General features: G+C 45.7%; 1 long non-coding RNA gene across 1 annotated transcript; it reads left to right on the top strand.

Annotated features, from left to right (window-relative positions):
* Nucleotides 1-5,430: 5,430 nt before the first annotated feature.
* Nucleotides 5,431-13,228, top strand: LOC143924492 (uncharacterized). Its single transcript, XR_013261871.1, has 2 exons — nucleotides 5,431-6,537; nucleotides 10,997-13,228. It is a non-coding gene; the product is annotated as an uncharacterized LOC143924492 (long non-coding RNA).
* Nucleotides 13,229-26,528: the final 13,300 nt, after the last annotated feature.

A 26,528-nucleotide genomic window follows, 5' to 3' on the forward strand; every position in this document is an offset into this window, starting at 1 on the left:
ATGGTGGGAGCACCACAAAATATGCACAGCAGAGATACAGCCCCAGGAGGAAGTCAGCACAGCACAGGGATGGTGGGAGCCCCTCATGATATGCACAGCAGAGGTACAGCCCCAGGAGGATGTCAGCACAGCACAGGGATGGTGGGAGCCCCTCATAATAAGCAGCTTCAGTAGAAATATGACACCGCTCGACCTCTTCAAAGAGGAGGGTACGGGCATATAGTACGGTGTGCTTTTTTTGGACAAGGAAGTGAGCCAAATGAAGAAAGAAGGTCTCTGTGCTCGATTAAAAAAATAGTTTATAGACATATACATGGTCTACTGGTCACATGTGTTGAATTCCTCCGAGATCCATGCCTCATTCATTTTTAGAAAGGTGAGGTAGTTAACACTGTCGTGAGCTAGACGAGTACGCTTATCGGTCACGATCCCCCTTGCTGCGCTGAACGTCCTTTCGGACAGGACACTCGATGAGGGGCAAGCCAACAGTTCGATTGCAAACTGGGCAAGCTCTGGCCAGAGGTCAAGCCTGCCCACCCAGTAGTCCAGGGGTTCATCACTCCTCAGAGCGTCCACATCGGCCGTTAACCCGATGTAGTCGAACACCTGACGGTCTAGGCGTTCCCTGATGCTGGATCCGGATGACACCTGACGATGGGTGGGCTGAAAGAATGACCTCATATCCGAAGTCACCAACACATCTTCAAACTGGCCTCTTCTTGCAGGCGCTGTTGGATTGGTACCCGCAACTCCTTCTCTGGGAGTGGGAATTGCTCCTCTGCCAGCGCACGCAAAAGCAGAATGCAGCATTTCTCGAAGCAAGGCCTGGAAGTGCTGCATTCTGACAGCCCTCTGTGACGGCGGTAGCATTTCCGCCATTTTGCGTTTGTCCGGGGGGGTCTAAGTACGTTGCCACCCAGTACTGGTCCTTGACCCTTATGCTTTTTATACGGGGGTCCCTATTAAAACACTGGAGCATGAAGGCCCCCATTTGCACTTAAGTGGAAGCGGTGTGGTGGCCTGGCTCCTGCTCATCATCCAGGATAATGTCACCCTCTTCATTCTCCTCTCCCCATCCATGCACAACAGGGATCCCAGAAAGGTTTAAAGCATGCTCTTCTTGCTCCTCCTCACCCGCCCCGGCACCATCCTCCTCTGACTCCTCTTCAGACTCCTGTTGTTGACTTGTCTCAGATAGAGTAGCCCCCCCTGGGAATTCAACCAGCATTGCGACTTCCTCATCTTCCCGCTCCTGCTCCTCCACAGCTTGATCAATGACACGACGCAATGCACGCTCCATAAAGAAGTCATAAGGTACCATGTCACTGATGGCGCCATGGCTGTGACTGACCAGTTTGGTGATCTCCTCAAATGGGCGCAGAAGTCTGCATGCGTCACGCATGAGCAGCCACTGGCGCGGTGAAAAAAAAACCCAGCTCCCCAGAACCAGTTCTGCCGCAGAGTTCATACAGGTAGACGTTAACTGCACGTTTCTGCTGGAGCAGCCTATCAAGCATATAGAAGGTTGAGTTCCATTGCGTCGGGCAATCGCAAATAAGACGTCTGACTGGCAGATTGTGTCGCCGCTGAATGTCAGCAAGGCGAGCCATGGCCGTGTAAGATCTTCTGAAATGGGCCGAGATTTTCCTTGCCTGCCGCAAGATGTCCTGGACCCCAGGGTATTTGACAAGGAATAGCTGCACGACCAAGTTTAAGACGTGTGCCATGCATGACACGTGTGTGATTTTGCCCTGTTTCAATGTGCTAAGCATATTGGCACCGTTGTCACACACCACTTTACCAACTGTCAAATTGAGCGGTGTTAGCCACTGATCTGCCCGTGAACGCAAAGCTGAAAGGAGTGCCGGGCCAGTGTGGCTCTTGGCTTCCAGGCACAACGGACGCAGCACGGCATGGCAACGTCTCACCTGGCATGTCGAATAGGTTCTGGGGAGCTTGGGCGGCACAGCGGAAGAGACGCTAGCAGCGGAAAAGGAGGAGTCAGCTGAGGAGGAGAGGGAGGAGGATGGAGTAGGAGGAGGAGGAGAAGAGTCAGGCCTGCATGCAATCCGTGGCGGTAAAACCAAATGTACACGGGTGCCACGGGTTACATGCTTGACGGCCGTCAGAAGGTTCACCCAGTGGGCAGTAAAAGTGATATACCTTCCCTGCCCGTGTTTGCTAGACCACGTGTCTGTGGTCAGATGTATCTTGGCACTGACACTGTGCCAGAGATACATTCACTTGCCGCTGAACATGGCCATATAGCTCTGGGATGCCCTTCTCTGAGAAATACTTCCTTCCTGGGACTTTCCATTGTGGTGTTCCAATGGCCACAAATTTGCGAAAGGCCTCCGAGTCCACCAGTTTATATGGCAGTAGTTGGCGGGCTATGAGTTCTGACAAGCCAGCCATCAACCGTTGGGCAAGAGGGTTATCTGGCGTCATAATTTTTTTTACGCTCGAACATTAGGCCCACGGAAGCCTGCCTTTTTGCAGAAAAACGTGAGCTTGGCGTGATGGAAGGTGGAGTGGAGGACAATTGTGAGGAGAGAGAAGGAGAAGGAGAAGTAGAAGACGAGTCTGGACGGTGAGAGCCTGCAGTGTGGCTTTGTGTGTTCCGTTGCTCCCACTCGGCTCGGTGATGGCTGCTCATGTGCCTTCTTAAGGCGGTCGTCCCTAGGTGAGTGTTGGGCTTACCGCGACTAATGCGTTGACTGCAAAGATTGCAGATGGCAACGTTATTGTCAGCAGCGGACACGTTAAAAAAAAAGCCCACACTGCGGAGCCATGTGCCGGTGTCCTGGGAGCGCCAGATGTGACCGTACATGGTCGATGACTCGCTCCTGATGCATTTGCAGTCTGCTTTGTCCCTCCTGTGCAATGTAAGTTATTCCTGCTTCTCCTCCCTATCTGCTGGTCCATATCTCCCTCTGAACTCCCCTCCTCTTCCTCTTGTGGGCACCCACGTGACATCACTAGACACGTCATCATCAACGTCACCTTCCCCACCGCTATAAGTAGAGATCTCGGAGTAGGCAGCAACACCGGGGACCAACCTCCTCCTTGGGCTGATCTGGGTACTGTCGTCAGACTGCTGAGTAGTGGTTGTTGCTGCCTCCTCTTCCTGATCTAATACCAAGAGTGGCTGCGCATCAGAAATGTCTTGATATGGATCGGAAAATAATTCCTGTGACTCAAGCGGAAGGTATGTGGTGGTGGTGGTGTTGTTGGTGGTAGTGTCTTTGGGGGTGCACATAGCAGAGAGTGAAGAAGAGGGTGCAGATCGAGAGGATGAGGAGGGTGCAGAAGAGTAAGGCTGAGCGAGCCACTCAACCAAGTCTGGTGCGTCCTTTGAAGTAATTGAACTCACCTTCTGCAACTTCCCACTTTGGCTCAAGCCTGTTGCTCCTGCCCTACCCCTACCACCCCTGCGGAAGGGCCTGCCTCTTCCTCTGCCTGTCATTTTTTAAATGACACTGTGACAAAACTCTCAGTCCCTATACCGATCTAGGACTGCTGCAGTATAGGGCAGCGGTCAGCAGTAGTGCACCTCAACCCTATGTATTGTGGACCGATACCAGTCCTTATAGAATGGCAGACTGTACCTCACTCAACCCTATGTACTGTAGCACCCTTATAAAGGAACTTTGTGGAACAAGTGGGTTGTGAATGATTAGCAGACTGCAGCAGAAGGGCAGCAGTCAAGTATAATATTCTTTCTATATTTGGAAGAAAGAATATTATACGTGTACAAGCCTATTACCATACCACTGATACCAGTCCTGAAAATAACCTGTCGAACTAATAGTAACAGCTACTGATTAAACTGACCCTCAATGCCTCACACACTGCTTCCTGCCTGTCCCTATATAAACTGACAAAACAGAGGCTACTGGAACAATAACTGGAATAGCACTTTTGTGGACCTGATAGTAACAGCTAATGATGATGACTAAACTGACTGTCCCTACAGCAGACACACCGTCCTGTCCCTTTCTCTAAACTGACAAAAGACACTCAGGCTGCTGCAACAATCACTAGCACAGCACTGCCCATTAGTGATGGCCGAACGGTTCGCCCGGCGGTCATTTCGAGACGAAATTCGGCTGTTCGCGGTCCGCCCGTTCGGCGGACTATTGGCGCCGTTCGCACAGCGGACTTCCGCGTTTACTGTGTAAAAGAACTTTGACCTATGATGACACATCCATCATGGGGTACAAGACAGCCAATTGAGACATTACAGCACATGGACACTTGGACATTCCCCCTAACCTATAAATACACCCGATCCAGCGGCCATTTTACATTCTCTCTTCTGTCACTATAGGGAGAGATTGCTGTGTGGAGCAGGGAGAGATTACAGTGACCCAAATCGCTAGCTATTTGGTACACAAAAGTTATTTTCAGGACGGGTATAGGTGTTAGGTGTAGTTCAGGATAGGCAGTGCTGTGCTAGTGATTGTTGCAGCAGCCTGAGTGTCTTTTGTCAGTTTAGAGAAAGGGACAGGACTGTGTGTCTGCTGTAGGGACAGTCAGTTTAGTCATCATCATTAGCTGTTACTACCAGGTCCACAAAAGTTCTATTCCAGTTATTGTTCCAGTAGCCTTGAAAGGTTATGCTAAGCATCCATCTTGTTTCTGTCAGCCATCTTAATATTCACAAACTTCCATTTCACTATATGTACAGTTTGAACACCCCTTTAACTTCTCAGATAACTGTCTCAACATGAGATTCTTCTAACCTGTGTGTTCTCACACACTTATCTATAACCTTCACACTGTTTCTCAGCATCTTTTAGCTACAGAAGGAATTATGTATCTTTTCTTATATTAATTCAGCTAGCTTAGAACAAAGAACAATAGCGTTTTTGTCTTGATGTCTACTGCGCATGTCTTATTCTGTATGACGTAAAATACCCTATATCATTTGCTTCGTAATATCCCAATACAATTAGTTCTCGAAGGACGCCATGGTGTGTGTGTGAATTTATTTTTCCTTTGAGAATTGATTCCAGAGCGCTCTGAATTTATACAATACATTGGATCTAAGGTCTGAGAGGTTGAAGGGACCCCCCTAGACACAGAATCAACCCTAACAGAACTGGGGGCTCGTCCGGGATGGATGTTAACCCTTAACGGACTTGGAAAGCAACGGCTCGGTAAGTGAATTCTATTCTTATTGAGTGAAATTGACTTGCCGCAGTCCAGGTGTCAGGTGTGTGACTTGGCTTCCATCCCACAGAGATTGCTGTTGGGTTATAGAACCTCTCATAAGTATACATAAGTTGACCGGTCATGACCTTGGAGGTCATATAGTGTTTTGGGGACACTTGTAAAGGTTTTGGTGACCTTAAAAGAAAAGGTTTTGGTAATCTTAGAAGAATAGGTTTTGGGGACCTAGAAAAAATTTACAGAGTACTCTAGAGTTTTCGTTCTGTTCGGTACAGAACTGGTGACTGACGATCAATGTATTGTGTAAACTTTGTGTATGATTGTATAACTGCTTTGCTTTAAAAGTATCACGCTGAATGAAGTGCCCCGAGTGTGTATGCGGACTGCTGTTTTGCTTCAGGAACCAAAGGGAATACTTGATTAGTAGTGTTCCTGGAGGGTACTGGCACAATTTGGGCAGAGGTCCATATTTTAGGGAAGGTAATCCAAAAATCGAAGTTTTAAGAATTAATCTACATTGCAAAGTTAATTTCATAGAAGGATTAAGCTTGTCTGAGGCAAGACAGCAGGTCCATGAGCAAGATTGTTTGTTTATTGTATGTCCAAAAACTCTCGAGCTTGTTCCAAATCTATTTTCTTTATTGTGTAAATAATTGAGGTATTGTCTAACTTACACCACTAGGTGGTAGTCAATAATGGGAAAAACACAAGGGAAAATTCCATTGCCAAATGTAGGTGAAAGCTGTAAAGATTTTGTTGCCAGAGTGTGTGGTACAGAACACTACCTAATTAACCCTTGGGTAGATAATATGGCAGGATGGACAGAGGGTCTAGGCAGTTGCAGTCCCTTTCCCCGGGATGGCGCAAATGACCCCTTTCATATGGACATGATTAAAGGCCTCTGTCTAAATGACAGAGACGCATGGCCATATTATGGTCCGGATCCCCAATGGGACAAGGACTATATGCGAAAGGGAGGGGAAAACTGGTTGACATACGCTCCTTATTGGTATGATAGAACAAATAAGAATACTAAACCTCCCAAAATGCAGGATAAAGATCCAGCTTCGGAGAAGAAACATGAGTTAGAGAAATCTCTGAATCATGGACACTTCGCCATCACCCTGCCCCTGCCCTATAATGTTACCACAACCACCAATGCCCCGAAAGGTTTATACCCAAGTCTGAGACCTGAGGACTTAGATTTGTTAGCAGGTTACCATGTTACACAAACCAACAACCCCAGACATAGTCCTCCCCAAAGACCACAGGCACCACCTCCACAACAATCACAGCAACAGGACAGAGCAGCCGTAGTTTCATCCACAGTACGAGATGCAGAGGAAAAATCGGATGAGGAAGGTAAGGATAATGAAGCAACGGGAAGGTCCCTTATTATTAGCGTTACTGACAGATCTGACACAACTGACATAATAAGTCCATCAGGAAAACAAATCGAGACTAGAACTCAAAGGATACAGCGAAAACAGCAAGAAGCGGCTACTGCAACTCAGCAGCTGCCCTTCATGACTGTAGGTAACAGCCTATTAAAAAAGGTTATAGAAATTGAAGACATAAATCGCATAGTTAAGAACTGTCCTAAACCCACTGTCTCTGCACCAGCCACTCTTGCTTACCTAAAAAGGGCTTGTAAAGGCAGAAACTACACACAGGAAGATATGAGGTTAATTATTGAGGGTGTTATGGGGACAGATACAGCTTGGAATTGGGCCAAGGTTGGAACTATATCTACTATAGAACCAGCAGGAACAGCTGCATCCGATTACAAGCTTAACACAGAACAAGGGAGAGATGATATGTGGGCTGAAATAACAACTCACATGTTAGAAGTTTTTAAAACAAAATCCTCATTGCCCATCGCCATATCATGCAAACAGAAGACAGGAGAATCAATCAGTTCTTGAATTTTGGAAAAGATTCAATGATGTGTGGATACAAGAAGCCGGTTTGGGTGTTGTGCCAACTATGGATCCATTATTGATCCAGACTTTCCTGGGTAATCTCAAACCCCATTTAGTGGTCCCAGTCAAACAAATGATTACTGAATGGTCAACACTTTCTAGAACTAACTTTGGTAAAGCGCTTTCACAGAAAGATGCAGCGGGCTGTTTTGAAATACCAAAGCCGTCTCCTGCCTCGCAAAATTTCCAAGGGAATACGAAGGGGAACTTTAGAGGCAGAGGAAATTTTAGAGGCAGATTTAGAGGCAGAAATGGAAGAGGGATGAGTCGCTCTAGAAACAATGGATGTTTCAATTGCGGTGCTGAGGATCACTGGGTGAGTCAGTGTCCTCACCCCACCCCTTCTCAGACTCCCGATTCCAGCTCTGTCCCTAACCAGACACAACAACCACAGGCATCCATCCAACAAGGTCCAACATTTCCAATCAAATGGGGAAATCAACAACAATGATGGGGCCCGGAGGGTAGTGTCCCAGCTTTTCCTTTTGTCTCAGATGATTTCACTGACAGTCCAATGGTTGCTATTTCAATAAATGGGAGACTCCTCCCCTATCTTGTTGATAGCGGGGCCACTAGGAGTACTATTTGTGAAGATCATTTCAGAGGCAAATGGGAACCAGCGGAACCCTCTTTGGGAATTAATGGGATACTGACAAAAACATATAGGACTCCACCCCTACCAATAGAAGATGATGAAGGGTACACCATATGCACACATTCTTTCAGGATAATACCAAGGTGTCCTGTAAATTTGTTGGGAAGAGACTTGTTTGGGCCACTATGAATCACAATTAGAACCAACTCAGAAGGAGGCCTAGACATTTCCTCAGATAAAATCACTATAGTAGCATGCAAACCAGGTTCATTGATGCTGTCACAACAAAATAGTGAAGAAGATTTTGAGGATATAGACCCCCAGGTCTGGTCTACATCAGATCTGGATGTAGGACTTGTTTCATGCACACCATACAAGGCCACTCTCAAAGAAGGTGCATTTCCTATCTATCACAAACAGTATCCACTCTCTAAAGAAAAGATGGATGGCATAGTGCCAATGGTGAAAAAGTTTCTGCAGGATGGAATCCTGGAGGAAATTATTTCTCCATACAACACACCTGTTAACCCTGTAAAGAAGCCGGATGGCTCCTTCAGATTTGTACAGGACTTGAGGGCCATAAATGACCTCATAGTCCCAATAGCACCCATTGTACCTGATGTTCCATCTCTGCTGTCCTCCATTCCAGCAACAGCCAAATGTTTTACTGTGATTGATTTAAAGAATGCTTTTTTCTCTGTCCTTGTAGACAAGGAGACAAGGCCACTCTTTGCTTTTACTGTGTCGATTGACCAACACAATCGCCAGTTTACCTGGTGTAGAATGCCCCAGGGATATATAGACTCACCTGTGGTCTATTCTATAGTACTCCAAGCCACCCTCAGGCCTTGGACTGCCCCTCATGGTTCTGTACTGTTGCAATATGTTGATGATCTTTTGATTTGTAGTTCTTCAGAGGAGGACTGCCGAGCTGATAGCCTATCCTTATTGAAATGGTTACATACGTGTGGTCACAAAGTGTCTAAGAAAAAATTACAATGGTGTAAACAGGAGGTTGAGTACCTAGGGTTTGTGCTGTCTCCGGGAGTTAGGAAAGTCAGTCACAAAAGAATTGTTGCTATAGTGGGTCTGCCCCGCCCACTTACCAAGAAAGACCTGCTAACCTTTCTTGGAATGATTGGTTACTGCCGCCAATGGATACCTGACTGCTCTTTCTATGACAATATATTGAGACAAGCAACCCTCTCTGAAATGTCTGATATTGTAAAATGGTCTGATGAAATGTTAAATGCTTTTACCATGTTGAAAAGTGCAATGGTTACCAGCCCGAGCCTCGGCCTCCCTGATTTTAGCAAAATGTTTCACTTGTTTGCTAGGGAAAATTGCAGAACCATGGCAGGAGTACAGGCCCAGGAACATGGTGGGAGACTGCGCCCTGTAGCTTTTTTTTCAAAGGTGGTTCCAGTACAGGTGCAAGGCATGCCTGCTTGCCTCAGAGCGTTGGCTTCTTGTTCTATGGTCGCAGAGTTGGCAGCACCATTTACCTTGGGCCATAACACTACTTTATACACCTCGCACAGCGTTACCACACTCCTCAAAACTTTACATACTCAGCATATGTCAGCACAAAGATTGAGTGGGTATGAAGTCATCCTCCTGTCCAATCCAAACCTGAAAATAAAAAGTTCAAACATAAACTCTGGCCCAGCTTCAATTTTGAATGCCTTATTAGGTCTTAAAGGAGAACAGGATGACTTACCACCACCTCATGACTGTACACAATCAATACATCAGGACACTTCACCTAGAGCAGATATGCTTTCAGTACCAATTCCTACTGCACAAACAGTTTTTGTTGATGGCTCTTGCAGCAGACCAAGTGATAATGTCTATCATGCAGGATATGCTGTTGTCCAACTGCCGGATACTGTCCTCGAGGCCAATCCAATACCCTATCAGTCTGCACAAGCTGCTGAATTGATAGCATTAACCCGTGCATGCCAGCTGTTTGCAGGAAAAAAGAGGTAAACATTTACACTGATTCCAGGTATGCTCATGGTGTGGTTTGGGACCATGGTGTAATATGGCTTCGCAGAGGATATGTGGCAGCAGATGGAAAGAGCATCTCACACTCTGACCTAGTCACAGCATTACTAGATGCAATTCAGTTGCCTTCAAAACTAGCTATCATGCACTGTAAGGCACATACAGGCCAAATGACTGATATAGCCAAAAGGTAATGCACTAGCTGACAGAATAGCTAAAGAAGCTGCATCTACACAAAAGGCAAACATTCAAATGCCCATGCTGACACCTCAGCCATGTTCCCTGAAAGAGACACATTGGCTCACAGAACTGCAAGCTTTTGCCACCCCTGATGATATTGCGCAATGGAACTGTGATGGGATGATACAAAAGGATCCTAAAACAGGATTAATCTTCAAAGAGGGGAAGCCGTGTATTCCTGTTGCTAGCGCCCCCCTGTTCATTGCACAATATCATGGACTGGGTCACAAGGGATGGCATGCCACATGTGAACTTCTAGATGCAGATTTTTTCATTGCAGGATTACCTAATCTAGTCAAAGCTTTTGTAAGGAGATGTGTCACTTGCATTAGGAACAATCCAACAAACCCAAAGAAATCAAAGCATGAACATCTTGAGTACCCAACAACACCGTTTACCCATTTACAGATAGACTTTACACATATGCCCAAAGAAGGAAAGAAACAACAATATCTTTTGGTTATCGTGGACATAATGTCACGCTGGCCCGAAATTTTTGTCACCAACAATGAAAACGCACAAACTGTAGTGAAGATCCTCACACAGGAAATTATTCCTAGATGGGGGTGTCCATTGCAAATAAATTCAGACAATGGCCCAGCTTTCACAGCTAAAATCTGCCAAGATCTTGTAAAAGTACTAAAAATAGACTGGAAATTTCACCTCCCCTACCATCCACAGAGTTCAGGAATTGTAGAAAGAATGAATAGAACAATTAAAAGACAGGATAAGGAAAGCTACGGGTGGGAATTTTGGCAAGTGGAAAAAAGGTCTCCCAGCTGTATTAGCTGAAATCAGAATGACCCCTCACAGTGTGACGGGTTATTCCCCCTTTGAGGTACTCATGGGTAGGCCATTCCCCACACCGTGGGCTAATCATCCCTTGATGGTAGAGAAAGGTGATTTGGAACAAATACAGGAGGAATATGTAAAAAAACTGATTGAAACTCTTGATATTGTCGAAAGAAGAGTTGCTCGCACCTCTCCTTCTTCACAGATACCAACCCACCCGTTCCAGGTCGGTGATCAAGTTGTGGTCCAGAGGCTTCAGAAAGGTCGAAAGCCGCAAGAGGTTCCATTCGGACCAGTGACCAAAGTGGTAGCCGTCACCAGGACCGCCATCCTTACAGAGGAAAGTCCTACTTGGATCCATGCCAGCAGAGTAAAGAAGGTTGATCTAAGCCCAGGAATCCAAGAAAGGCTGAAAAGAGGTGAAGCAGGTGTTTTAAGTCCTCAAAAGACAAGCACAGACATAAAGGACAGTGATGTCACTCATTTCACCACAGACTTCTGGGAAGGCCTTTTGCCTTCTGGTGATGTTTCTACTTCTGATCTTTGTCCCAGTGTGGATAATAACTAACTGTATTTTTCATCCTGAAGACTTGGGTGCCTTGAAACTCATATGTGGTAAAAGCGAAATACACACCAACCATACTGACTTTCACCTCAGAAATCGCAGTAAAAGAGATGTCTCTAATGAATTGATCAAAGAAACAAGTTTTTCTGGAAAAATGTTACTGTTAAAATTTAAATATGCTTACGCTAGAAAGTCAGGATATGAAAAATGCTGGATTTGTAGTAAGTTGCACCCAGAAACTGCTAAAATCCCACTCTTAGCTGTCCCTCTGAACCTCAAGTCATTATTGGAAAATACTCTAGTCTTAAGTATTAAGAATGTCTCGGAAGGGTACCGCAATCAGAGTATTATGTTTTACACTTTAGGAAAGACACATGAACCTGAGTGGTGTGTTTAGTTAGGCAATACATCCAACGGAATAGGTATGTGTTCCAAGTCTGTATTTAACATTTCAAAGGGTATTCCCTTCCACACCAGTAACATTATCATAGGTCATATGTGTAGTTACAAAAATCAATCCCTTAACAACACCATTAGTGAACTTACTACATACAGGAACACAACCTCTGGGATACTTGTGAGTAAACTTGTTAGTGCTGCATTTGAGGCTGGAACTGAGCCCCAACGTAGTTCTCTAAGAAGTTTTTCATTGGGAAACAATACATATGTATGCTGTGCTAAAATTTGTTACCCATGGATCCCCGCAGGAGTGAAAGGATGGTGTTATTTAGCACAGTTGGTACCAGTCATGTCAGCCCTAGGCCAGAATCAGGAACATCACATACAAGTTACTTCAAGTCCAGTACATAGGTTAACTTATAAATACAAGAGAGAAGCCCCACCTATGTTTTCTACTTCAGATAAGTCATGGACATGGTTTCCATCCTGGACAGGATGGGGCATAACCATGATGGACAAATTAAATAACTACACTAGTTTAATAAATGATGTTATGGAAAAAAACTCCCAAGATATAGGACTACTCAATGTCGAGCTCAAAGCAATTAGAAGACAACTAGAGTTACACGAATTAGCTATTGAAAGCATGAGTGCAGCTCTGACAGGTTTATGCGAAATGACCCAAGATTATGAATGTTGTACATGGTTTCACAATACCAGCCTGGAAATCCCAGACTACTATGATGTTATTAATCAACACCGAACACAGGTAAATGAATTAATGAAACAAGCAAGGGACATAGGTAATTATGGATGGAACCCCTTTTCTAGTTTGGGTTTAGGTGGAATGTTTTCATGGTTAAAGGACATAGTGATTATGATTATCATAGTACTATTGTTAGGATTGATAGGCTACTTGATTTTCAAGCTTATTCTACTTTGTATTAGCAAGTGTACTACACCAGACCAACCTTCTCACGCATATACACAATATCTGCAGCTTTATGTAAAAGAATATAACAAACGTAGTAAGAACCGTAGATTTCAGGAGGCTGCGGATCTGTAGAAGTCATTCCATGACTTAAAGAGGGGGTTGAAAGGTTATGCTAAGCATCCATCTTGTTTCTGTCAGCCATCTTAATATTCACAAACTTCCATTTCACTATATGTACAGTTTGAACACCCCTTTAACTTCTCAGATAACTGTCTCAACATGAGATTCTTCTAACCTGTGTGTTCTCACACACTTATCTATAACCTTCACACTGTTTCTCAGCATCTTTTAGCTACAGAAGGAATTATGTATCTTTTCTTATATTAATTCAGCTAGCTTAGAACAAAGAACAATAGCGTTTTTGTCTTGACCAGCTGTAATCGTCTTGATGTCTACTGCGCATGTCTTATTCTGTATGACGTAAAATACCCTATATCATTTGCTTCGTAATATCCCAATACAATTAGTTCTCGAAGGACGCCATGGTGTGTGTGTGAATTTATTTGTCCTTTGAGAATTGATTCCAGAGCGCTCTGAATTTATACAATACATTGGATCTAAGGTCTGAGAGGTTGAAGGGACCCCCCTAGACACAGAATCAACCCTAACAAGCCTCTGTTTTGTCAGTTTATATAGGGACAGGCAGGAAGCAGTGTGTGAGGCAGTGAGGGTCAGTTTAATCAGTAGCTGTTACTATTAGTTCCACAAAGGTTCTTTCAGGACTGGTATCAGTGGTATGGTAATAGGCTTGTACACGTATACTATTTTCTTCCAAATATAGAAATATTATACTTGACTGCTGCCCTTCTGCTGCAGTCTGCTAATCATTCACAACCCACTTGTTCCACAGAGCTCCTTATAAGGACTGGTAACTTGGTCTGTCTAGGGTGCTACAGTACATAGGGTTGAGTGAGGTACAGTCTGCTATTCTATAAGGACTGGTATCAGTCCACAATACATAGGGTTGAGGTGCACTACTGCTGACCGCTGCCCTATACGGCAGCAGTCCTTCATCGGTATAGGGACTGAGGTACAGTCTGCTAATCACTCACACACAACCTACTTGGTCCACAAAGGTCCTTATAAGGACTGGTAAGGTATAGGGTACTACAGTACATAGGGTTGAGTGAGGTACAGTCTGCCATTCTATTAGGACTGGTATCAGTCCACAATACATAGGGTTGAGGTGCACTACTGCTGACCGCTGCCCTATACTGCAGCAGTCCATCGGTATAGGGACAGAGTTTTGTCACAGGGTCATTTAAAAAATGACAGGCAGAGGAAGAGGCAGGCCCTTCCACAGGGGTGGTAGGGGTAGGGCAGGAGCAACAGGCTTGAGCTAAAGTGGGAAGTTGCAGAAGGTGCGTTCAATTACTTTAAAGGACGCACCAGACTTGGTTGAGTGGCTCGCTCAGCCTTACTCTTCTGCACCCTCCTCATCCTCTCGATCTGCACCCTCTTCTTCACTCTCTGCTATGTGCACCCCCAAAGACACTACCACCAACAACACCACCATCACCACCACCACATACCTTCCGCTTGAGTCACAGGAATTATTTTCCGATCCATATCAAGAGGACATTTCTGATGCGCAGCCACTCTTGGTATTGGATCAGGAAGAGGAGGTAGCAACAACCGCTACTCAGCAGTCTGACGACAGTACCCAGATCAGCCCAAGGAGGAGGTTGGTCCCCGGTGTTGCCGTCTACTCCGAGATCTCTACTTATAGTGGAGGGGAAGGTGATGTGTCTAGTGATGTCACGTGGGTGCCCACAAGAGAGGAAGAGGAGGGGAGTTCAGAGGGAGATATGGACCAGCAGATAGGGAGGAGAAGCAGGAATAACTTACATTGCACAGGAGGGACAAAGCAGACTGCAAATGTATCAGGAGCGAGTCATCGACCATGTACGGTCACATCTGGCGCTCCCAGGACACCGGCACATGGCTCCGCAGTGTGGGCTTTTTTTTTTTAACGTGTCCGCTGCTGACAATAACGTTGCCATCTGCAATCTTTGCAGTCAACGCATTCGTCGCGGTAAGCCCAACACTCACCTAGGGACGACCGCCTTAAGAAGGCACATGAGCAGCCATCACCGAGCCGAGTGGGAGCAACGGAACACACAAAGCCACACTGCAGGCTCTCACCGTCCAGCCTCGTCTTCTACTTCTCCTTTTCCTTCTCTCTCCTCACAATTGTCCTCCACTCCACCTTCCATCACGCCAAGCTCACGTTTTTCTGTAAAAAGGCAGGCTTCCGTGGGCCTAATGTTCTCGCGTAAAAAAAATTATGAAGCCGGATAACCCTCTTGCCCAACGGTTGACGGCTGGCTTGTCAGAATTCATAGCCCGCCAACTACTACCATATAAACTGGTGGACTCGGAGGCCTTTCGCAAATTTGTGGCCATTGGAACACCACAATGAAAGGTCCCAGGAAGGAAGTATTTCTCAGAGAAGGGCATCCCAGAGCTATATGGCCATGTTCAGCGGCAAGTGAATGTATCTCTGGCACACAGTGTCGGTGCCAAGATACATCTGACCACAGACACGTGGTCTAGCAAACACGGGCAGGGAAGGTATATACGGCTGTCAAGCATGTAACCCGTGGCACCCGTGTAGATTTGGTTTTACCGCCATGGATTGCATGCAGGCCTGGCTCTGCTTCTCCTCCTCCTACTCCATCCTCCTCCCTCTCCTCCTCGGCTGACTCCTCCTTTTCCGCTGCTAGCGTCTCTTCCGCTGCGCCGCCCAAGCTCCCCAGAACCTATTCGACATGCCAGGTGAGACGTTGCCATGCCATGCTGCATCTGTTGTGCCTGGAAGCTAAGAGCCACACTGGCCCGGCACTCCTTTCAGCTTTGCGTTCACAGGCAGATCAGTGGCTAACACCGCTCAATTTGACAGTTGGTAAAGTGGTGTGTGACAACGGTGCCAATCTGCTTAGTGCATTGAAACAGGGCAAAATCACGCACGTGCCATGCATGGCACACGTCTTAAACTTGGTCGTGCAGCGATTCCTTGTCAAATACCCTGGGGTCCAGGACATCTTGCGGCAGGCAAGGAAAATCTCGGCCCATTTCAGAAGATCTTACACGGCCATGGCTCGCCTTGCTGACATTCAGCGGCGACACAATCTGCCAGTCAGACGTCTTATTTGCGATTGCCCGACGCGATGGAACTCAACCTTCTATATGCTTGATAGGCTGCTCCAGCAGAAACGTGCAGTTAACGTCTACCTGTATGAACTCTGCGGCAGAACCGGTTCTGGGGAGCTGGGGGTTTTTTCACCGCGCCAGTGGTTGCTCATGCGCGACGCATGCAGACTTCTGCGCCCATTTGAGGAGATCACCAAACTGGTCAGTCACAGCCATGGTGCCATCAGTGACATGGTACCTTATGCCTTCCTTATGGAGCGTGCATTGCGTCGTGTCATTGATCAAGCTGTGGAGGAGCAGGAGCGGGAAGATGAGGAAGTCGCAATGCTGGATGAATTCCCAGGGGGGGCTACTCTATCTGAGACAAGTCAACAACAGGAGTCTGAAGAGGAGTCAGAGGAGGATGGTGCCGGGGCGGATGAGGAGGAGCAAGAAGAGCATGCTTTAAACCTTTCTGGGATCCCTGTTGTGCGTGGATGGGGAGAGGAGAATGAAGAGGGTGACATTATCCTGGATGATGAGCAGGAGCCAGGCCACCACACCGCTTCCACTTTAGTGCAAATGGGGGCCTTCATGCTGCAGTGTTTTAATAGGGACCCCCGTATAAAAAGCATAAGGGTCAAGGACCAGTACTGGGTGGCAACGTACTTAGACCCCCGGGACAAACACAAAATGGCGGAAATGTTACCGCCGTCACAGAGGGCTGGCAGAATGGAGCACTTCCAGGCCTTGCTTCGAGAAATGCTGCATTCTGCTTTTGCGTGCGTTGGCAGAGGAGCAATTCCCACTCCCAGAGAAGGAGTTGCGGGTACCAATCCAACAGCGCCTGCAAGAAGAGGCCGGTTTGAAGATGTGTTGGTGACTTCGGATATGAGGTCATTCTTTCAGCCGACCCATCGACAGGTGTCATCCGGATCCAGCATCAGGGAACGCCTAGACCGTCAGGTGTCCGACTACATCGGGTTAACGGCCGATGTGGAAGCTCTGAGGAGTGATGAACCCCTGGACTACTGGGTGGGCAGGCTTGACCTCTGGCCAGAGCTTGCCCATCTTGCAATCGAACTGTTGGCTTGCCCCTCATCGAGTGTCCTGTCCGAAAGGACGTTCAGCGCAGCAGGGGGGGATCGTGACCGATAAGCGTACTCGCCTAGCTCACGACAGTGTTAACTACCTCACATTTCGAAGGAATTCAACACATGTGACCAGTAGACCATGTATATGTCTATAAACAATTTTTTTAATCGAGCACAGAGACCTTATTTCTTCATTTGGCTCACTTCCTTGTCCAAAAAAAAGAAGCACACCGTACCTTATGCCCGTACCCTCCTCTTTGAAGAGGTTGAGCGGTGTCATATTTCTACTGAAGCTGCTTATTATGAGGGGCTCCCACCATCCCTGTGCTGTGATGACTTCCTCCTGGGGCTGTACCTCTGCTGTGCATATTTTGAGGTGCTCCCACCATCCCTGTGCTATGCTCATTATGAGGGGCTCCCACCATCCCTGTGCTGACTTCCTCCTGGGGCTGCTTATTATGAGGGGCTCCCACCATCCCTGTGCTATGCTGACATCCTCCTGGGGCTGCTTATTATGAGGGGCTCCCACCATCCCTGTGCTATGCTCATTATGAGGTGCTCCCACCATCCCTGTGCTATGCTCATTATGAGGGGCTCCCACCATCCCTGTGCTATGCTCATTATGAGGGGCTCCCACCATCCCTGTGCTATGCTGACTTCCTCCTGGGGCTGCTTACGGTGCAGGTGTCAGTGCTGTATATCACGGTGCTGATGCCAGTGCTCTCTATCACGGTGCTGCTTTCAGTGCTGTATATCACGGTGCTGGTGTGAGTGCTCTCTATCACGGTGCTGCTGTCAGTGCTGTATATCACGGTGCTGGTGTGAGTGCTTTATGTCACGGTGCTGATGTCAGTGCTCTCTATCACGGTGCTGCTGTCAGTGCTGTATATCACGGTGTAGGTGTCATTGTTGTATGTCACGCTGCTGGTGATCATCTCCTGCACCCTCTTTGCCTACCCTGGTCCCTGACCTTCCCTCTCCTCCATTGCCTTCATGCGCTCCACAGTCCTGAATTGTCACAACAATTTCCCATATAAAAAAGAATGCTTGTAGTTGTCGATCCCAGATTCACCTCATACATGTGTTATGTCATTGGCCATGTGGTGGGACTATGTTTACACAGCTATTTTGTGGCTGCAAATTTGACCTGTAGGTTTGCGAAGTTCGCCTCCCATTGAAGTCAATGGGGCCCGCCACGAACGTTTCGGTTCGCGAACTATCGGCCGCGTTCGCGGTCCACGTTCGTGAAACGTCCCGTCGGCAGTTCGTCCATCACTACTGCCTATCCTGAACCACACCTAACACCTATACCAGTCCTGAAAAGAACTTTTGTGTACCAAATAGCTAGCGATTTGGGTCACTGTAATCTCTCCCTGCTCCACACAGCAACCTCTCCCTATAGTGACAGAAGAAAGAATGTAAAATGGCCGCTGGATCGGGTGTATTTATAAGTTAGGGGGAATGTACAAGTGTCCATGTGCTGTAATGTCTCAATTGGCTGTTCTGTACCCCATGATGGATGTGTCATCATAGGTCAAAGTTCTTTTACACAGCAAACACGGAAGTCCGCCGGGCGAACGGCGCCAATAGTCCGCCGAACGGGCGGACCGCGAACAGCCGAAATTCGCCACAAAACGACCGCCGGGCGAACCGTTCGGCCATCACTAGATAGGATACATAGAGTCCCTAAGCCCTCATTTCTTGCCCATGAAATATCCAGAGATGTTCTGTTAAGACTGCATTTTTACAAAACAAAGGAATGCATCCTAGACACCTTCCGAAAAGCAGACCAATGCCCAGAACAATACAATGCCATACAATTGCTTCCAGACCTTTCCAATACTAAAGCTTTACGCAATCATTGTATCCTCCACAAGTGGAAGTACCCTGCAACTTTGTCCATTACCCATAACGGAACCAATTTATCCGTTTCCACCCTGGAAGACGGCTTGAAAGCTCTTAGCCCTTGCACACATGGTCGGACATTCCGACAGAAAATGTCTGATCGGGCCATGTTGTCGGATAATCCGACTGTGTGTGGTCTCCATCAGACTGTTTCTGTTGGAATATCCGACGGACAAAGTTTTAGAGCTGGACTATAAAACTTTCCGACAACATGATCCGATCGGACTTTGTCCGGTTGTGTGTAGAGAATTCCGACCGGACAAAGTGCCATGGATGCTCAGATCAAATTCCTAGACCAAAGCTATTCGCTACTAGCCTGAATGTAGTCCCGTCGTAATGAAATAACGTCGTCACGTTACATATGATCGGATTTTCCGACAACTTTTTCCGACCATGTGTATGCATACACAAGTTTCGGACAAATTCCGTCGGGCAAAATCCGACGGATTTTGTTGTCGGAATGTCCGACCGTGTGTACAAGGGCTTTGGCAATGAGGGATAACAGATCCACCACCGTCCTACTCGGGGTCCCCTACTAGGGGTCCCATTCAACCCCTAGAAGAGTGGTAGGTAGTATCCAGGAAACACAAAACAAAGAAAAACATAGAGGGCTAACGGAGAGGCTCCCACAAAAATACCATGGAAACAGTTCCACATCCCCTCACCAAAAATGTACAGGGCATCACAAACCCCTAGGGGGATTTCCGCTAACCCTGTCGAACATTTTGTTTTTTTTTCTTGTTTTTTGATTTACTTTGTTTCACAGTTTTCATCCGCTGCTGGATCAACTGGGGTGAACAAAGACTCTCACTTCTATGCTTCCACCATGTGCCACCACCAAAATCCCTCAACGCTGTATGCTGGAGATATGGGCTGCCGTTCCATCCTTACACGCTGGAAAACTAACCGAATGCACATACAATATACAGGTACAGATCTCCTCTTCTCTACTGCTTCATTCTGTTATCTACATTCACTGACTATCAATTATAACTGATGCCGGTGAAGATACTGTCTATCAATGCTCATGCCCTTAGCCATCCAGCCAAAAGAGCATCCTTATGGAGGGAAGCACACTCAACACGTTGTGATATATTATATATGTATATATGTGTTCAGGAAACTCACTTCCACCAAGATGCCCAGCCTCAATGTGCCCACAAAGGATTTCAACAATATTTTTCTTCTAGTATAGCCGCAAAAAAAGAGGAGTTGTAGTGGCTATTAGAGACTCCATTTCTTTTCATCTTCACCTGGAAATCACTGATCTTATGGGTAGATATCTTATACTAGTGTGTGATATCAATTCTACGATGTACACGATAGTGAATGTATACGTGCCCAACAAACACCAACTCAGTTTCCTCAACAAATTGTTGAAAATAATTAAGAAGACACAACAGGGGTCCCTTGTAATATGTGGAGACTTCAATTTTACACCGGACCTACACATAGACTCCACATCAAATTACTCCAACAAAACTCCTGCTATGTCACCCTTTTTGAACTCACATGACTTTTTTTGATGCTTGGCGTTGTACCCATGCAACTGAGAAAGACTTCACGTTTTATTCACACAGGCATTGTACGTACATGAGAATTGACCTGTTTTTAACGGACAGATGGTTACTCCAAAAGGTAATGAATGTTCAGATTAACAACTTATCATGGTCGGATCACGCATCCATCCTTTTAACCCTTCGAGACTCCTATCCCACCCACATAAGTTTGGCGGGCCAATCCTTAAATATTGCACAACCCTGAAACTAAACGCGCCTTGGAGAGGTCCGAGGGCCTGGTCCGAATACTTTCAGATCAATTCCCCTTCCTCTGAAAACCCATTCAATTTGTGGAATGCTTATAAGGCATACACAAGAGGAATGTTTATTCAACTTGGTTCTAAACTCAAGAAGCAGAAGCAGTAGAAGTTAGGCACCCTATTATCGGAAACAGAAAAATTAGACAAACAGAACAAACCTCACCCTAACCATACACTGAGCGACAAACTGACTTCCCTATGACATGACCTTAGGATAGCACTTCTTCGTTCCTATGAGCTCAAGGAAAGGAGATTAAAAATGTCATTCTACTCTACCAGCAATAAAGCTGGGAAAGCACTAGCACATAGACTGAAAGGCCAACAATCCAAATCCAAAAATTATCACCTTATAGACCCCAAATCTAAAACCAAAATAATAGACCCTGAAAGCATCGCAGATGCATTCAGTGACTACTATGGATCACTTTATAATCTGAACCAAGACGATCATACGACAAAACCTACCCAAGATGATGTGCACAACTTTCTATTACACATAGGACTACCGCAAATTTCATACTCCCAACTGAGCCAATTAAATGCCCCCTTTTCCATATCAGAAATTATGAAGGTAATAGACACCCTCCCTAATAATAAATTGCCCGGACCGGACGACCTGAAAGGGGAATACTATAAAACCTTTAAATCACTTTTAGGCCCATACTTACTCAAGGTGTTCAAGACAGCTGCTGCGTCTGCTTCTTTTCCCACTGAAATGCTGGAAGCTCTGATAGTCACCTTACCAAAACCAGGTAAGACACCGGACACCCCCCAAAACTTCAGACCTATTTTGTTATTAAATAACGATCTAAAAATCTATGCTAAAATGGTAGCCCTACGATTGATAGACATCCTGCCCACCATCATCCACCCAGATCAGTTGGGCTTCACTAAAGGAAGGCAGTCCTCTGATTCCACCAGAAGACTAATTGATATAATCCACATAGCGAAAAAAAAACAAACGCTTTCTCTGCTCCTAGCTTTGGATGCAGAGAAGGTGTTCGACAGGGTGCACTGGCTGTACCTCAAAAGAACTTTAGAAAAATATGGATTCCAGGGCCACCTATTGTCAGCAATTCTAGCGATCTACACAACTCCCTCAGCCCACGTATATAGGTCAGGTATGCTGTCCAAACCATTCCCAATCACAAATGGAATGCATCGGGGTTGCCCACTTTCACCCCTCATCTTTAATATGTTAATAGAACCTCTGGCCACTACCATCAGGCAAGATCCTGAAGTGCACGGATTCACGATTAACCACCGAAAACATGTTATCAGCCTCTTCGCAGATGATGTAATATTGATGGTAACGCACCCAGTGTCTTCCCTGAACAGAGTAATTATATTGTTGTGTGATTATGGTAAAGTATCATACTATAAAAGGTAAATGATTCTAAATCATATATCCTAGACCTAGGGGTATGCATTCAAGACAAATCTGACATCCAAAAACAGCACCCGTATATGTGGAATAGTCATGAAATTACCTATCTGGGAATCAAACTCACTCCACAACCAGATCTTTTGTTTCGGGCTAACTATCTGCCTCTGGAACAAAAACTTACACAAGACCTTCAGAAACTGAGAAGACACATCCCATCATGGTCAGGTAAATTATCTGCTTTTAAAATGCAGATTCTACCACAGATCTTGTATACCTATCATGCATTGCCCATTCCAGTGGCCAAAATATTCCTACGTACACTGCAATCTATCCTATCCAAATACCTATGGGAAGGGAAGAAAGCTAGAAGTACACTTAACATACTCCAAAAGATGAAACAGGCTTGGGTTACCAATATTAGCAGATTACTGGCTTGCGGCATCACTAGCACAACTTAGAGAATGGTTCACCACACAACCCTCCACATTGTGGGGAGAAATAGAGCAATCCCTAATATCGGGAGGAACCCTATACGACTATGTAGTTGTCCATACTTGCATTCAGAAAACAAACACACAACTCCCATTACCTATGCTAGCTTCACTTAATGAATGGAAAATCATGATAGCCACCACATCTCTAGCGACTTCAAATCTGCCCTTCTTAATTCCAATATCGTGCTTATCACTACTTATTCCCGACCTAAGCCTAGACAAATGGAAGACGTCAGTGATATACAGCTTGACAGATTTATACTCTAACAACAAACTGAAAAAAATTGGAGTTCCTACAGCGGGATTACAACCTACCCAAATCAGAACATTTCACCTACATTCGAGTTGCATCCTATCTCAAATGCAAATGAATACCTACCCCCCACTTGTACTGGAAAGTCAAAACATACCTCACCAATGTAATTCATCGTAAGCGAGGCATTTCACTCTTCTATCAATTTCTTAACAACAAATCAACCTTTACTAAATCAAATCCCATCTTATCATGGGAGAGTGATCTTCAACATTCCTTCACACCAGACCAATGGCTCAGAGCTAAAAAAAAAAATATACCCACACCGCTACAAAATGCACTAACCTATGGGAACTTTCTCATAAGGTCACACAAAGATGGTATCTTACTCCACATAAAATAGCAAAGTTTGATCCATCTTCTGCCATGTGCTGGAGAAACTGTTCACGGATGGGCAGTATCCTCCACATACTATGGAGTTACGAGAAAATCTCCAGATACTGGGAAGATATATTTACCATATGTCACCAAGTGACAGGTCTTAAAATCCAACCCTCCCCCCCTTAGCAATATTAAATATAGGAATAGAGGACATCCCAAAGCGCCATAGGAACTGAGGCATTGGAGAGCCCAAGAACCGCCCAAAGTGATAGAAATGATACACACTCTATACACACACTACACATACGAGAGTATGCTTGCAGGTATAGAGGGAAAATACGATAACTTCCGGCCCCAATGGCAGAATTGGGAATACTGGTATAATACCCATAAAACCGGAATCTTAACCACTTCCCGACCGCCGCACGTCGATGTACGTCGACAGAATGGCACGGGCAGGCATAAGGGCTTACATGTACGTCCTTGCCTTCCCGCGGGTCGGGGGCCCGATCGGGCCCCCGCCCGGTGCCTGCGGCGGTCGGTATTCGTTCGGGAGCGATCCGGGATGAGGGGGCGGCCATTCATTCATGGCCACCCCCTCGCGATCGCTCCCGACGAATAGAAATCCTTCGTCACATCACTTCCTCTCCTGTAATGTAAACACAGGAGAGGAAGTGATGTAATCTCTCCTCCGTGTCGGTATTTTTCGTTCCGACACCGAGGAGAGAGGATCGGTAAGTTGCACCAACACGACACTACACAGTAGAACAAGCCAGGCACACTCACACCCCCCCCCCCGATCACCCCCCCAATTACCCCTGCCCCCCAGTCACAGTGACACCAATGTCATTTTTATTTTATTTTTTGCATTGGTGTCATTTGTGACTGTAATAACTGTTAGGGCAGTTAGGGTTAGCCCCCTTTAGTTCTAATGTACCCCCCTAACCCCCCCAATAAAGGTTTAATCCCGTGATCACCCCCCGTCGCCAGTGTCACTAAGGCTGGGTTCACATTGCAGCGGTTTATGAGAACGAATGTGATTCGCACCGCACTGCAGTGCAAATCACATCCGATCTCTGTGCGATTCGAGTTCAGCCATACAGATAGTATGGCTGAATTCGCATCGCACCCGCCGCAAATTCGCACGGGACCCTTTTTTTGGCCCGCAGCAGAATCGGATCGCATGGGTGTTCACACCATGCGATCCGAGTTTGCAGATCGCACTGCGATATGCGAACTGATCTGGGGGTGTCATTAACATTTCACTGACACTCCCAGCAGTTCGCATAGGGCAGTGTGAACTGCCGCCGGGAGGCATGCGATGCGGGAACCCGCCGCGGATTCGTGGCGTTCCCGCATCGCTCCAGTGTGAACCCAGCCTAATAAGCGATCGTTTTTCTGATCGCTGTATTAGTGTCACAGGTGACGCTAGTTAGGCAGGTAGGTATTTAGGTTCGCCGCAGCTTTTTATAGCGCCAGGGACCCCCATATACTACCGCATAAAGCCCCCTGATTGCCCCCTAGTTAACCCTTTCACCAGTGATCACCATATAACTGTTACAGGTGACGCTGGTTGGTTAGTTATTTTTTTATAGTTTCAGGGCACCCGCCATTTATTACCTAGTCTCACTAGTGTACCCCTAAATTTAGGGGTGTCTACTTTCCAAAATGGGGTCATTTGGGGGGGGTTTGTGCCATCTTGGCATTTTATGGCCTTCAAAACTGCAACGCCCTTAGAAAGCCTGAAGGCGGTGCTTGTTTTTCGGGGCCCCGTACGCGGCTAGGCTCCCAAAAAGTCCCACATATGTGGTATCCCCGTACTCAGGAGAAGCAGCAACATTTTTTTGGGGTGTCATTTCACATATGCCCATAGCATGTGTGAGCAATATATCATTTAGTGACAACTTTGTGTAAAAAAAAAAAAAAAAAATTTTTTTTTTTGTCATTATTCAATCGCTTGAGGCAAAAAAATAAAATATTCAATGGGCTCGACATGCCACTTATCAATTTCCTTAGGGGGTCTACTTTCCAAAATGGGGTCATTTGGGGGGGTTTGTACTGCCCTGCCATTTTAGCACCTCAAAAAATGATAGGCAGTCGTAAACTAAAAGCTGCGTAAATTCCAGAAAACGTACCTTAGTTTGTAGATGTGACAACTTTTGCGCAAACCAATAAATATACAGTTATTGACTTTTTTTACCAAAGACATGTGGCTGAATACATTTTGGCCTAAATGTATGACTAAAATTGAGTTTATTGGATTTTTCTAATAACAAAAAGTAGAAAATATCATTTTTTTTCAAAATTTGCGGTCTTTTTACGTTTATATCGCAAAAAATAAAAATCGCAGAGGCAATCAAATACCATCAAAAGAAAGCTCTATTTGTGGGAAGAAAAGGACGCAAATTTTGTTTGGGTACAACATTGCATGACCGCGCAATTACCAGTTAAAGCAGCGCAGTGCCAAATTGTAAAAAGACCTCTGGTCATTTACCAGCAAAATGGTCCGGTCTGAAAGTGGTTAAAGAACATACTGACACTCCACCCTACTTCTCATCCCAGTTGATCCATGGTTCACTATGTTTGTTTAATTCTAAAGTTCCTTAGTTTGGTTATGACTAATGAATCCTGGTGAATACTGACTAATGGACCATATTATTGAACTTCTAGCTTACCTTTACAACAGATCTCATAGCACTGAATACACGCTCCCTCTGCGGCCACAGTTTGCTCCCATATGGGGTGACTGACCGAGGGAAGCGGAACTGTATCTAATGTCGGAGACGCAGACTTATTTGTCAATACTGTATGGACATACGAACCTGTTGTAAGAATTATCTTATGTACTGATACTGGTCATTCACAATGTACTGTTGGATATTCACTGTGCAACTTGAAAAACGGAATAAAGAAATATAAAAAAATAAATAAAAAATAAATTATTATAAATGGGGGAGTGATATATATTCTGGGTGTTATGCCAGATGAATTGTGGTCAGTAAAAAAAAGGGAAGTGATTTAAAGTTGCATAATCCTATGCATTAGAATCACACAAATGTTTACTGATTTGGGTATTAGCATGCTGAACAAAGTATACAAACACGCCGCATTTGTCTCAGGTCTTAAAGAGTCAATCCAAAAGGGTCTGCTCCTATCACACTCAGAATATAGAGTAATGGATCTTGAGATGTTATTAGTAGCAAAGGGCCTAGAATCTGCACAGAGCAGTAAAAAGGTAGCTCCTCATGATGGCCTCTGACACCATATTCAAGCTCACCAGCACCAACCCTGTGTGTTTGTTACGGCTGCGGAAG

The sequence above is a fragment of the Lithobates pipiens genome, unplaced genomic scaffold, assembly GCF_037356315.1.
Source record: "Lithobates pipiens isolate NorthernLeopardFrog02 unplaced genomic scaffold, aLitPip1_a1.2 Scaffold_22, whole genome shotgun sequence".
Classification (NCBI taxonomy): Eukaryota; Metazoa; Chordata; class Amphibia; order Anura; family Ranidae; genus Lithobates; species Lithobates pipiens.